The sequence below is a fragment of the Pseudorasbora parva genome, chromosome 13 (genome assembly GCF_024679245.1).
Source record: "Pseudorasbora parva isolate DD20220531a chromosome 13, ASM2467924v1, whole genome shotgun sequence".
Classification (NCBI taxonomy): domain Eukaryota; kingdom Metazoa; phylum Chordata; class Actinopteri; order Cypriniformes; family Gobionidae; genus Pseudorasbora; species Pseudorasbora parva.
The window spans coordinates 43214802-43227709 of record NC_090184.1 but is presented as its reverse complement, the minus strand read 5'-3'; positions in this window follow the sequence as shown (position 1 = coordinate 43227709).

Below are 12908 nucleotides of genomic sequence, written 5' to 3'. Positions count from 1 at the left end.
ATCACATTACTCACTTATATCACACTACTTACTCACTTATATCACACTACTCTCATCACATTACTCACTTTTATCACACTACTCACTCTCATCACATTACTCACTCTCATAACATTACTCACTCTCATCACATTACTCAATTATATCACACTACTCACTCTCATCACATTACTCACTCTCATCACATTACTCACTTATATCACACTACTCACTCATCACATTACTCACTCTCATAACATTACTCACTCTCATCACACTACTCACTCTCATCACATTACTCAATTATATCACACTACTCACTCTCATCACATTACTCACTTATATCACACTACTCACTCTCATGACGTTACTCACTTATATCACACTACTATCTCTCATCACATTACTCACTCTCATCACATTACTCACTTATATCACATTACTCACTTATATCACACTACTCACCCTCATCACATTACTCACTCTCATCACATTACTCATCACATTACTCACTCACATCACATTACTCACTTATATCACACTACTCACTCATAACATTACTCACTCTCATCACATTACTCACTTATATCACACTACTCACTCTCATCACATTACTCACTTACATCAAACTACTCACTCTCATCACATAACTCACTTATATCACACTACTCACTCTCATCACGTTACTCACTTATATCACACTACCAACTCTCATCACATTACTCACTTATATCACACTACTCACTCTCATGACGTTACTCACTTATATCACACTACTCACCCTCATCACATTACTCACTCTCATTACATTACTCACTTATCACATTACTCACTTATATCACACTACTCACTCATAACATTACTCACTCTCATCACATTACTCACTTATATCACACTACTCACTCTCATCACATTACTCACTTATATCAAACTACTCACTCTCATCACATTACTCACTTATATCACACTACTCACTCTCATCACATTACTCACTCTCATAACATTACTCACTCTCATCACATTACTCACTTATATCACACTACTCACTCTCATCACATTACTCACTCTCATAACATTACTCACTCTCATCACACTACTCACTCTCATCACATTACTCAATTATATCACACTACTCACTCTCATCACATTACTCACTTATATCACACTACTCACTCTCATGACGTTACTCACTTATATCACACTACTATCTCTCATCACATTACTCACTCTCATCACATTACTCACTTATCACATTATTCACTCACATCACATGACTCACTTATATCACACTACTCACTCATAACATTACTCACTCTCATCACATTACTCACTTATATCACACTACTCACTCACATCACATTACTCACTTATATCACACTACTTACTCACTTATATCACACTACTCTCATCACATTACTCACTTATATCACACTACTCACTCACATCACATTACTCACTTATATCACACTACTCACTCTCATCACATTACTCACTCTCATAACATTATTCACTCTCATCACATTACTCAATTATATCACACTACTCACTCTCATCACATTACTCACTCTCATCACATTACTCACTTATATCACACTACTCACTCATCACATTACTCACTCTCATAACATTACTCACTCTCATCACACTACTCACTCTCATCACATTACTCAATTATATCACACTACTCACTCTCATCACATTACTCACTTATATCACACTACTCACTCTCATGACGTTACTCAGTTATATCACACTACTATCTCTCATCACATTACTCACTCTCATCACATTACTCACTTATATCACACTACTCACTCTCATCACATTACTCACTTATATCACACTACTCACTCTCATCACATTACTCACTCTCATAACATTACTCACTCTCATCATACTACTCACTCTCATCACATTACTCAATTATATCACACTACTCACTCTCATCACATTAATCACTCTCATAACATTACTCACTCTCATCACATTACTCACTTATATCAAACTACTCACTCTCATCACATTACTCACTCTCATCACATTACTCACTTATATCACACTACTCACTCTCATCACATTACTCACTTATATCACACTACTCACCCTCATCACATTACTCACTCTCATCACATTACTCATCACATTACTCACTCACATCACATTACTCACTTATATCTCACTACTCACTCATAACATTACTCACTCTCATCACATTACTCACTTAAATCACACTACTCACTTTCATCACATTACTCACTTATATCAAACTACTCACTCTCATCACATAACTCACTTATATCACACTACTCACTCTCATCACGTTACTCACTTATATCACACTAACAACTCTCATCACATTACTCACTTATATCACACTACTCACTCTCATGACGTTACTCACTTATATCACACTACTCACCCTCATCACATTACTCACTCTCATTACATTACTCACTTATCACATTACTCACTCACATCACATTACTCACTTATATCACACTACTCACTCATAACATTACTCACTCTCATCACATTACTCACTTATATCACACTACTCACTCTCATCACATTACTCACTTATATCAAACTACTCACTCTCATCACATTACTCACTCTCATCACATTACTCACTTATATCACACTACTCACTCTCATCACGTTACTCACTTATATCACACTACTCACTCTCATCACATTACTCACTTATATCACACTACTCACTCTCATGACGTTACTCACTTATATCACACTACTATCTCTCATTACATTACTCACTCTCATCTAACTTTCAGGTAATTTGAGTGCTTAATTTGCATAGAAAACGCAGTCCTGTGGACCCGTTATTTGAGGCCACAGCATAAATTTGAAAATAGACGTTTTTACGTTCGGGGCTCCCGTTTAGCTATGGAAGGCTCCAGGGCCCCCAAACCAACGCTCCTGTCTACGTCACAGCACCCCCTATCGGAATCCAAAGTTCCGAGAAGATTGGAGAAACTTGAAAATTTCCCTCCAAAAAACACAACGGGGTATGTATGCCTTATAAATTTTTTGGGGTGGAAAATCAAGTTTCTCTGATCCTCTCGAAACTCTGGATTCCGATAGGGGCCGCTAGGACATAGATAGGAACGCAAGCCTGGTGGCCCTAGGGCCTTCTGGGGCCGAACGGGAGTCGAAAACACAAAGACGTACTAATCTCCTGGACATAGTGTTCATAGATGATATTTCACATTTAATATACATTTTATGGATGAAAACAGCTCTACTGTACAGGGCACACTCAAACAAACACACTCATCTAACTTTCAGGTGATTTGCGTTCCTGAACGGGAGTCGAAAAAACTAAGACGTACAGATTCCAAATTACATAATGGCTGACAAATAACTTACTCCAGGTCTCAGTGTTTATGGGTGATATTTCACATTTAATATACATTTTATGGATGAAACCACGTCTACTGTACAGGGCACACTCAAACAAACACACTCATCTAACTTTCAGGTGATTTGAGTGCGTAATTTGCATAGAAAACGCAGTCCTGTGGACCCGTTATTTGGGGCCACAGCATAAATTTGAAAATGGACGTTTTTACGTTCGGGGCTCCCGTTTAGCTATGGAAGGCTCCACGGCCCCCAAACCAACGCTCCTCTCTACGTCACAGCACCCCCTATCGGAATCCAAAGTTCCGAGAAGATTGGAGAAACTTGAAAATATCCCTCCATAAAACACAAATGTATGTATGTATGCCTTATAAATTTTTTGGGGTGGAAAATCAAGTTTCTCTGATCCTCTCGAAACTCTGGATTCCGATAGGGGCCGCTAGGACGTAGATAGGAACGCAAGCCTGGTGGCCCTAGGGCCTTCTGGGGCCGAACGGGAGTCGAAAACACAAAGACGTACTAATCTCCTGGACATAGTGTTCATAGATGATATTTCACATTTAATATTATGGATGAAAACAGCTCTACTGTACAGGGCACACTCAAACAAACACACTCATCTAACTTTCAGGGGATTTGCGTTCCTGAACGGGAGTCGAAAACACAAAGACGTACAGATTACAAATTACGTAATGGCCGACAAATAACTGACTCCAGGTCTCAGTGTTTATGGGTGATAATTCACATTTAATATACATTTTATGGATGAAACCACGTCTACTGTACAGGGCACACTCAAACAAACACACTCATCTAACTTTCAGGTGATTTGAGTGCTTAATTTGCATAGAAATGCAGTCCCGTGGACCCGTTATTTGGGGGCCTCTACATAAATGAGAGCAGGTATGTTTTTGGGTTTCCTGGTCCCGTTCGTAGCGGGAGAATCCAAATGACTTCAAAATGGCACTGCTATATTCACAAAATAGCTGAAATCTTGGCCAACATTTGGGTGAATTTTGGCCAATTCTTGGGGTTGATTTTACCACATATGGTAAAGCATGGCAGTATCCAGAACTTGCATGATTTCTGGCTCCCGACCCGGGAGGACCTTGACCTCGGGGGCGGGCTCGTTTGACACAGGGTGAGACCCCAGCGCCTCCTATAGGAACCCAAAGTTTCGAGCTTCTAGCGCCCCCACAGGCCGAGACACGGGGCCCGACAGAAAAAGGGTGCGCTTTAGAACGAAGAGTCCCAGAGGCTTGTGACTCTGGGGCCCCAGAGGGCCCCTGAAGACCCCGCACCACCCCTAAGGATGAGCCGCTGGGATCTTTCCTTAAAGAGATAGAGGCCCCTTTGTCCAAAAGTCCCATATGTATAATTGGGATTATCTCGAAAGGCAAGCAGAGTTTGAGCTCCAAACTCCGGGCACTGGGAGGTCTCTGGGGGCACCTTCTTACCCCAACGTCCCCAGATTTTGGGGCCTCCGGTTTCCGAGATACGGTCACTTCCGGTCCAGCTTTGAAGGGCCGTTTCTCGGAAAACAAACCGAGTTGGAGCTCCAAATTTATGGTGCTAGGAGAAGGCCTAGGGGCCCTTCCAACCCCACCATCCCCAGCTCCCAGGACCACTGCGTTCACAAGAAATAAGGCCAAGAATCCACATTTTTAACCACCCGTTACTCCCAAACTACGGGGCCCAGAAACTCAGGGGTAGGCTTGGTTGACACGGGGAGGGCTGCAGATTTCCAGCAAGCCCCCACACGAGCATCGGGGCCGCTGCGTTCCTGAACGGGAGTCGAAAACACAAAGACGTACAGATTACAAATTACGTAATGGCCGACAAATAACTGACTCCAGGTCTCAGTGTTTATGGGTGATATTTCACATTTAATATACATTTTATGGATAAAACCACGTCTACTGTACAGGGCACACTCAAACAAACACACTCATCTAACTTTCAGGTGATTTGAGTGCTTAATTTGCATAGAAAACGCAGTCCTGTGGAACCGTTATTTGGGGCCACAGCATAAATTTGAAAATGGACGTTTTTACGTTCGGGGCTCCCGTTTAGCTATGGCAGGCTCCACGGCCCCCAAACCAACGCTCCTCTCTACGTCACAGCACCCCCTATCGGAATCCAAAGTTCCGAGAAGATTGGAGAAACTTGAAAATTTCCCTCCAAAAAACACAAAGGGGTTAGTATGCCTTATAAATTTTTTGGGGTGGAAAATCAAGTTTCTCTGATCCTCTCGAAACTCTAGATTCCGATAGGGGCCGCTAGGACGTAGATAGGAACGCAAGCCTGGTGGCCCTAGGGCCTTCTGGGGCCGAACGGGAGTCGAAAACACAAAGACGTACTAATCTCCTGGACATAGTGTTCATAGATGATATTTCACATTTAATATTATGGATGAAAACAGCTCTACTGTACAGGGCACACTCAAACAAACACACTCATCTAACTTTCAGGTGATTTGCGTTCCTGAACGGGAGTCGAAAAAACTAAGACGTACAGATTCCAAATTACATAATGGCTGACAAATAACTGACTCCAGGTCTCAGTGTTTATGGGTGATATTTCACATTTAATATACATTTTATGGATGAAACCACGTCTACTGTACAGGGCACACTCAAACAAACACACTCATCTAACTTTCAGGTGATTTGAGTGCTTAATTTGCATAGAAAACGCAGTCCCGTGGACCCGTTATTTGGGGGCCTCTACATAAACGAGAGTAGGTATGTTTTTGGGTTTCCTGGTCCCGTTCGTAGCGGGAGAACCCGAATGACTTCAAAATGGCACTGCTATATTCACAAAATAGCTGAAATCTTGGCCAACATTTGGGTGAATTTTGGCCAATTCTTGGGGTTGATTTGACCACATATGGTAAAGCATGGCAGTATCCAGAACTTGCATGATTTCCGGCTCCCGACCCGGGAGGACCTTGACCTCGGGGGCGGGCTCGTTTGACACAGGGTGAGACCCCAGCGCCCCCTATAGAAACCCAAAGTTTCGAGCTTCTAGCGCCCCCAACAGGCCGAGACACGGGGCCCGACAGAAAAAGGGTGCGCTTTAGAACGAAGAGTCCCAGAGGCTTGTGACTCTGGGGCCCCAGAGGGCCCCTGAAGACCCCGCGCCACCCCTAAGGATGAGCCGCTGGTACCTTTCCTTACAGAGATAGAGGCCCCTTTGTCCAAAAGTCCCATATGTATAATTGGGATTATCTCGAAAGGCAAGCAGAGTTTGAGCTCCAAACTCCGGGCACTGGGAGGTCTCTGGGGGCACCTTCTAACCCCACCGTCCCCAGCTTTTGAGGCCTCCGGTTTCCGAGATACAGTCACTTCCGGTCCATCTTTGAAGGGCCGTTTCTCGGAAAACAAACCGAGTTGGAGCTCCAAATTTATGGTGCTAGGAGAAGGCCTAGGGGCCCTTCCAACCCCACCGTCCCCAGCTCCCGGGACCACTGCGTTCACAAGAAATAAGGCCAAGAATCCACATTTTTAACCACCCGTTACTCCCAAACCACGGGGCCCAGAAACTCGGGGGTAGGCTTGGTTGACACGGGGAGGGCTGCAGATTTCCAACAAGCCCCCACACGAGCATCGGGCCGCTGCGTTCCTGAACGGGAGTCGAAAACATATATACGTACAGATTTCAAATTACGTAATGGCCGACAAATAACTGACACCAGGTCTCAGTGTTTATGGGTGATATTTCACATTTAATATACATTTTATGGATGAAACCACCTTAACTGTACAGGGCACACTCAAACAAACACACTCATCTAACTTTCAGGTGATTTGAGTGCTTAATTTGCATAGAAAACGCAGTCCCGTGGACCCGTTATTTGGGGCCACAGCATAAATTTGAAAATGGACGTTTTTATGTTCGGGGCTCCCGTTCAGCTATGGAAGGCTCCACGGCCCCCAAACCAACGCTCCTCTCTACGTCACAGCACCCCCTATCAGAATCCAAAGTTCCGAGAAGATTGGAGAAACTTGAAAATTTCCCTCCAAAAAAAACACAAAGGGGTATGTATGCCTTATAAATTTTTTGGGGTGGAAAATCAAGTTTCTCTGATCCTCTCGAAACTCTGGATTCCGATAGGGGCCGCTAGGACATAGATAGGAACGCAAGCCTGGTGGCCCTAGGGCCTTCTGGGGCCGAACGGGAGTCGAAAACACAAAGACTTACTAATCTCCTGGACATAGTGTTTATAGATGATATTTCACATTTAATATTATGGATGAAAACAGCTCTACTGTACAGGGCACACTCAAACAAACACACTCATCTAACTTTCAGGTGATTTGCGTTCCTGAACGGGAGTCGAAAACACAAAGACGTACAGATTACAAATTACGTAATGGCCGACAAATAACTGACTCCAGGTCTCAGTGTTTATGGGTGATATTTCACATTTAATATACATTTTATGGATGAAACCACATCTACTGTACAGGGCACACTCAAACAAACACACTCATCTAACTTTCAGGTGATTTGAGTGCTTAATTTGCATAGAAAACGCAGTCCTGTGGAACCGTAATTTGCGGCCACAGCATAAATTTGAAAATGGACGTTTTTATGTTCGGGGCTCCCGTTCAGCTATGGAAGGCTCCAGGGCCCCCAAACCAACGCTCCTCTCTACGTCACAGCACCCCCTATCGCAATCCAAAGTTCCGAGAAGATTGGAGAAACTTGAAAATTTCCCTCCAAAAAACACAAAGGGGTATGTATGCCTTATAAATGTTTTGGGGTGGAAAATCAAGTTTCTCTGATCCTCTCGAAACTCTGGATTCCGATAGGGGCCGCTAGGACATAGATAGGAACGCAAGCCTGGTGGCCCTAGGGCCTTCTGGGGCCGAACGGGAGTCGAAAACACAAAGACTTACTAATCTCCTGGACATAGTGTTCATAGATGATATTTCACATTTAATATTATGGATGAAAACAGCTCTACTGTACAGGGCACACTCAAACAAACACACTCATCTAACTTTCAGGTGATTTGCGTTCCTGAACGGGAGTCGAAAACACAAAGACGTACAGATTACAAATTACGTAATGGCCGACAAATAACTGACTCCAGGTCTCAGTGTTTATGGGTGATATTTCACATTTAATATACATTTTATGGATGAAACCACGTCTACTGTACAGGGCACACTCAAACAAACACACTCATCTAACTTTCAGGTGATTTGAGTGCTTAATTTGCATAGAAAACGCAGTCCTGTGGAACCGTTATTTGGGGCCACAGCATAAATTTGAAAATGGACGTTTTTACGTTCGGGGCTCCCGTTTAGCTATGGAAGGCTCCACGGCCCCCAAACCAACGCTCCTCTCTACGTCACAGCACCCCCTATCGGAATCCAAAGTTCCGAGAAGATTGGAGAAACTTGAAAATTTCCCTCCAAAAAACACAAAGGGGTATGTATGCCTTATAAATTTTTTGGGGTGGAAAATCAAGTTTCTCTGATCCTCTCGAAACTCTGGATTCCGATAGGGGCCGCTAGGACGTAGATAGGAACGCAAGCCTGGTGGCCCTAGGGCCTTCTGGGGCCGAACGGGAGTCGAAAACACAAAGACGTACTAATCTCCTGTACATAGTGTTCATAGATGATATTTCACATTTAATATTATGGATGAAAACAGCTCTACTGTACAGGGCACACTCAAACAAACACACTCATCTAACTTTCAGGTGATTTGCGTTCCTGAACGGGAGTCGAAAAAACTAAGACGTACAGATTACAAATTACATAATGGCTGACAAATAACTGACTCCAGGTCTCAGTGTTTATGGGTGATATTTCACATTTAATATACATTTTATGGATGAAACCACGTCTACTGTACAGGGCACACTCAAACAAACACACTCATCTAACTTTCAGGTGATTTGAGTGCTTAATTTGCATAGAAAACGCAGTCCCGTGGACCCGTTATTTGGGGGCCTCTACATAAACGAGAGTAGGTATGTTTTTGGGTTTCCTGGTCCCGTTCGTAGCGGGAGAACCCGAATGACTTCAAAATGGCACTGCTATATTCACAAAATAGCTGAAATCTTGGCCAACATTTGGGTGAATTTTGGCCAATTCTTGGGGTTGATTTGACCACATATGGTAAAGCATGGCAGTATCCAGAACTTGCATGATTTCCGGCTCCCGACCCGGGAGGACCTTGACCTCGGGGGCGGGCTCGTTTGACACAGGGTGAGACCCCAGCGCCCCCTATAGAAACCCAAAGTTTCGAGCTTCTAGCGCCCCCAACAGGCCGAGACACGGGGCCCGACAGAAAAAGGGTGCGCTTTAGAACGAAGAGTCCCAGAGGCTTGTGACTCTGGGGCCCCAGAGGGCCCCTGAAGACGCCGCGCCACCCCTAAGGATGAGCCGCTGGGACCTTTCCTTACAGAGATAGAGGCCCCTTTGTCCAAAAGTCCCATATGTATAATTGGGATTATCTCGAAAGGCAAGCAGAGTTTGAGCTCCAAACTCCGGGCACTGGGAGGTCTCTGGGGGCACCTTCTAACCCCACCGTCCCCAGCTTTTGACGCCTCCGGTTTCCGAGATACAGTCACTTCCGGTCCATCTTTGAAGGGCCGTTTCTCGGAAAACAAACCGAGTTGGAGCTCCAAATTTATGGTGCTAGGAGAAGGCCTAGGGGCCCTTCCAACCCCACCGTCCCCAGCTCCCGGGACCACTGCGTTCACAAGAAATAAGGCCAAGAATCCACATTTTTAACCACCCGTTACTCCCAAACCACGGGGCCCAGAAACTCGGGGGTAGGCTTGGTTGACACGGGGAGGGCTGCAGATTTCCAACAAGCCCCCACACGAGCATCGGGCCGCTGCGTTCCTGAACGGGAGTCGAAAACATATATACGTACAGATTTCAAATTACGTAATGGCCGACAAATAACTGACACCAGGTCTCAGTGTTTATGGGTGATATTTCACATTTAATATACATTTTATGGATGAAACCACCTTAACTGTACAGGGCACACTCAAACAAACACACTCATCTGACTTTCAGGTGATTTGAGTGCTTAATTTGCATAGAAAACGCAGTCCCGTGGACCCGTTATTTGGGGCCACAGCATAAATTTGAAAATGGACGTTTTTATGTTCGGGGCTCCCGTTCAGCTATGGAAGGCTCCACGACCCCCAAACCAACGCTCCTCTCTACGTCACAGCACCCCCTATCAGAATCCAAAGTTCCGAGAAGATTGGAGAAACTTGAAAATTTCCCTCCAAAAAAAACACAAAGGGGTATGTATGCCTTATAAATTTTTTGGGGTGGAAAATCAAGTTTCTCTGATCCTCTCGAAACTCTGGATTCCGATAGGGGCCGCTAGGACATAGATAGGAACGCAAGCCTGGTGGCCCTAGGGCCTTCTGGGGCCGAACGGGAGTCGAAAACACAAAGACTTACTAATCTCCTGGACATAGTGTTTATAGATGATATTTCACATTTAATATTATGGATGAAAACAGCTCTACTGTACAGGGCACACTCAAACAAACACACTCATCTAACTTTCAGGTGATTTGCGTTACTGAACGGGAGTCGAAAACACAAAGACGTACAGATTACAAATTACGTAATGGCCGACAAATAACTGACTCCAGGTCTCAGTGTTTATGGGTGATATTTCACATTTAATATACATTTTATGGATGAAACCACATCTACTGTACAGGGCACACTCAAACAAACACACTCATCTAACTTTCAGGTGATTTGAGTGCTTAATTTGCATAGAAAACGCAGTCCTGTGGAACCGTAATTTGCGGCCACAGCATAAATTTGAAAATGGACGTTTTTATGTTCGGGGCTCCCGTTCAGCTATGGAAGGCTCCAGGGCCCCCAAACCAACGCTCCTCTCTACGTCACAGCACCCCCTATCGCAATCCAAAGTTCCGAGAAGATTGGAGAAACTTGAAAATTTCCCTCCAAAAAACACAAAGGGGTATGTATGCCTTATAAATGTTTTGGGGTGGAAAATCAAGTTTCTCTGATCCTCTCGAAACTCTGGATTCCGATAGGGGCCGCTAGGACATAGATAGGAACGCAAGCCTGGTGGCCCTAGGGCCTTCTGGGGCCGAACGGGAGTCGTAAACACAAAGACTTACTAATCTCCTGGACATAGTGTTCATAGATGATATTTCACATTTAATATTATGGATGAAAACAGCTCTACTGTACAGGGCACACTCAAACAAACACACTCATCTAACTTTCAGGTGATTTGCGTTCCTGAACGGGAGTCGAAAACACAAAGACGTACAGATTCCAAATTACGTAATGGCCGACAAATAACTGACTCCAGGTCTCAGTGTTTATGGGTGATATTTCACATTTAATATACATTTTATGGATGAAACCACGTCTACTGTACAGGGCACACTCAAACAAACACACTCATCTAACTTTCAGGTGATTTGAGTGCTTAATTTGCATAGAAAACGCAGTCCTGTGGAACCGTTATTTGGGGCCACAGCATAAATTTGAAAATGGACGTTTTTACGTTCGGGGCTCCCGTTTAGCTATGGAAGGCTCCACGGCCCCCAAACCAACGCTCCTCTCTACGTCACAGCACCCCCTATCGGAATCCAAAGTTCCGAGAAGATTGGAGAAACTTGAAAATTTCCCTCCAAAAAACACAAAGGGGTATGTATGCCTTATAAATTTTTTGGGGTGGAAAATCAAGTTTCTCTGATCCTCTCGAAACTCTGGATTCCGATAGGGGCCGCTAGGACGTAGATAGGAACGCAAGCCTGGTGGCCCTAGGGCCTTCTGGGGCCGAACGGGAGTCGAAAACACAAAGACGTACTAATCTCCTGTACATAGTGTTCATAGATGATATTTCACATTTAATATTATGGATGAAAACAGCTCTACTGTACAGGGCACACTCAAACAAACACACTCATCTAACTTTCAGGTGATTTGCGTTCCTGAACGGGAGTCGAAAAAACTAAGACGTACAGATTACAAATTACATAATGGCTGACAAATAACTGACTCCAGGTCTCAGTGTTTATGGGTGATATTTCACATTTAATATACATTTTATGGATGAAACCACGTCTACTGTACAGGGCACACTCAAACAAACACACTCATCTAACTTTCAGGTGATTTGAGTGCTTAATTTGCATAGAAAACGCAGTCCCGTGGACCCGTTATTTGGGGGCCTCTACATAAACGAGAGTAGGTATGTTTTTGGGTTTCCTGGTCCCGTTCGTAGCGGGAGAAGCCGAATGACTTCAAAATGGCACTGCTATATTCACAAAATAGCTGAAATCTTGGCCAACATTTGGGTGAATTTTGGCCAATTCTTGGGGTTGATTTGACCACATATGGTAAAGCATGGCAGTATCCAGAACTTGCATGATTTCCGGCTCCCGACCCGGGAGGACCTTGACCTCGGGGGCGGGCTCGTTTGACACAGGGTGAGACCCCAGCGCCCCCTATAGAAACCCAAAGTTTCGAGCTTCTAGCGCCCCCAACAGGCCGAGACACGGGGCCCGA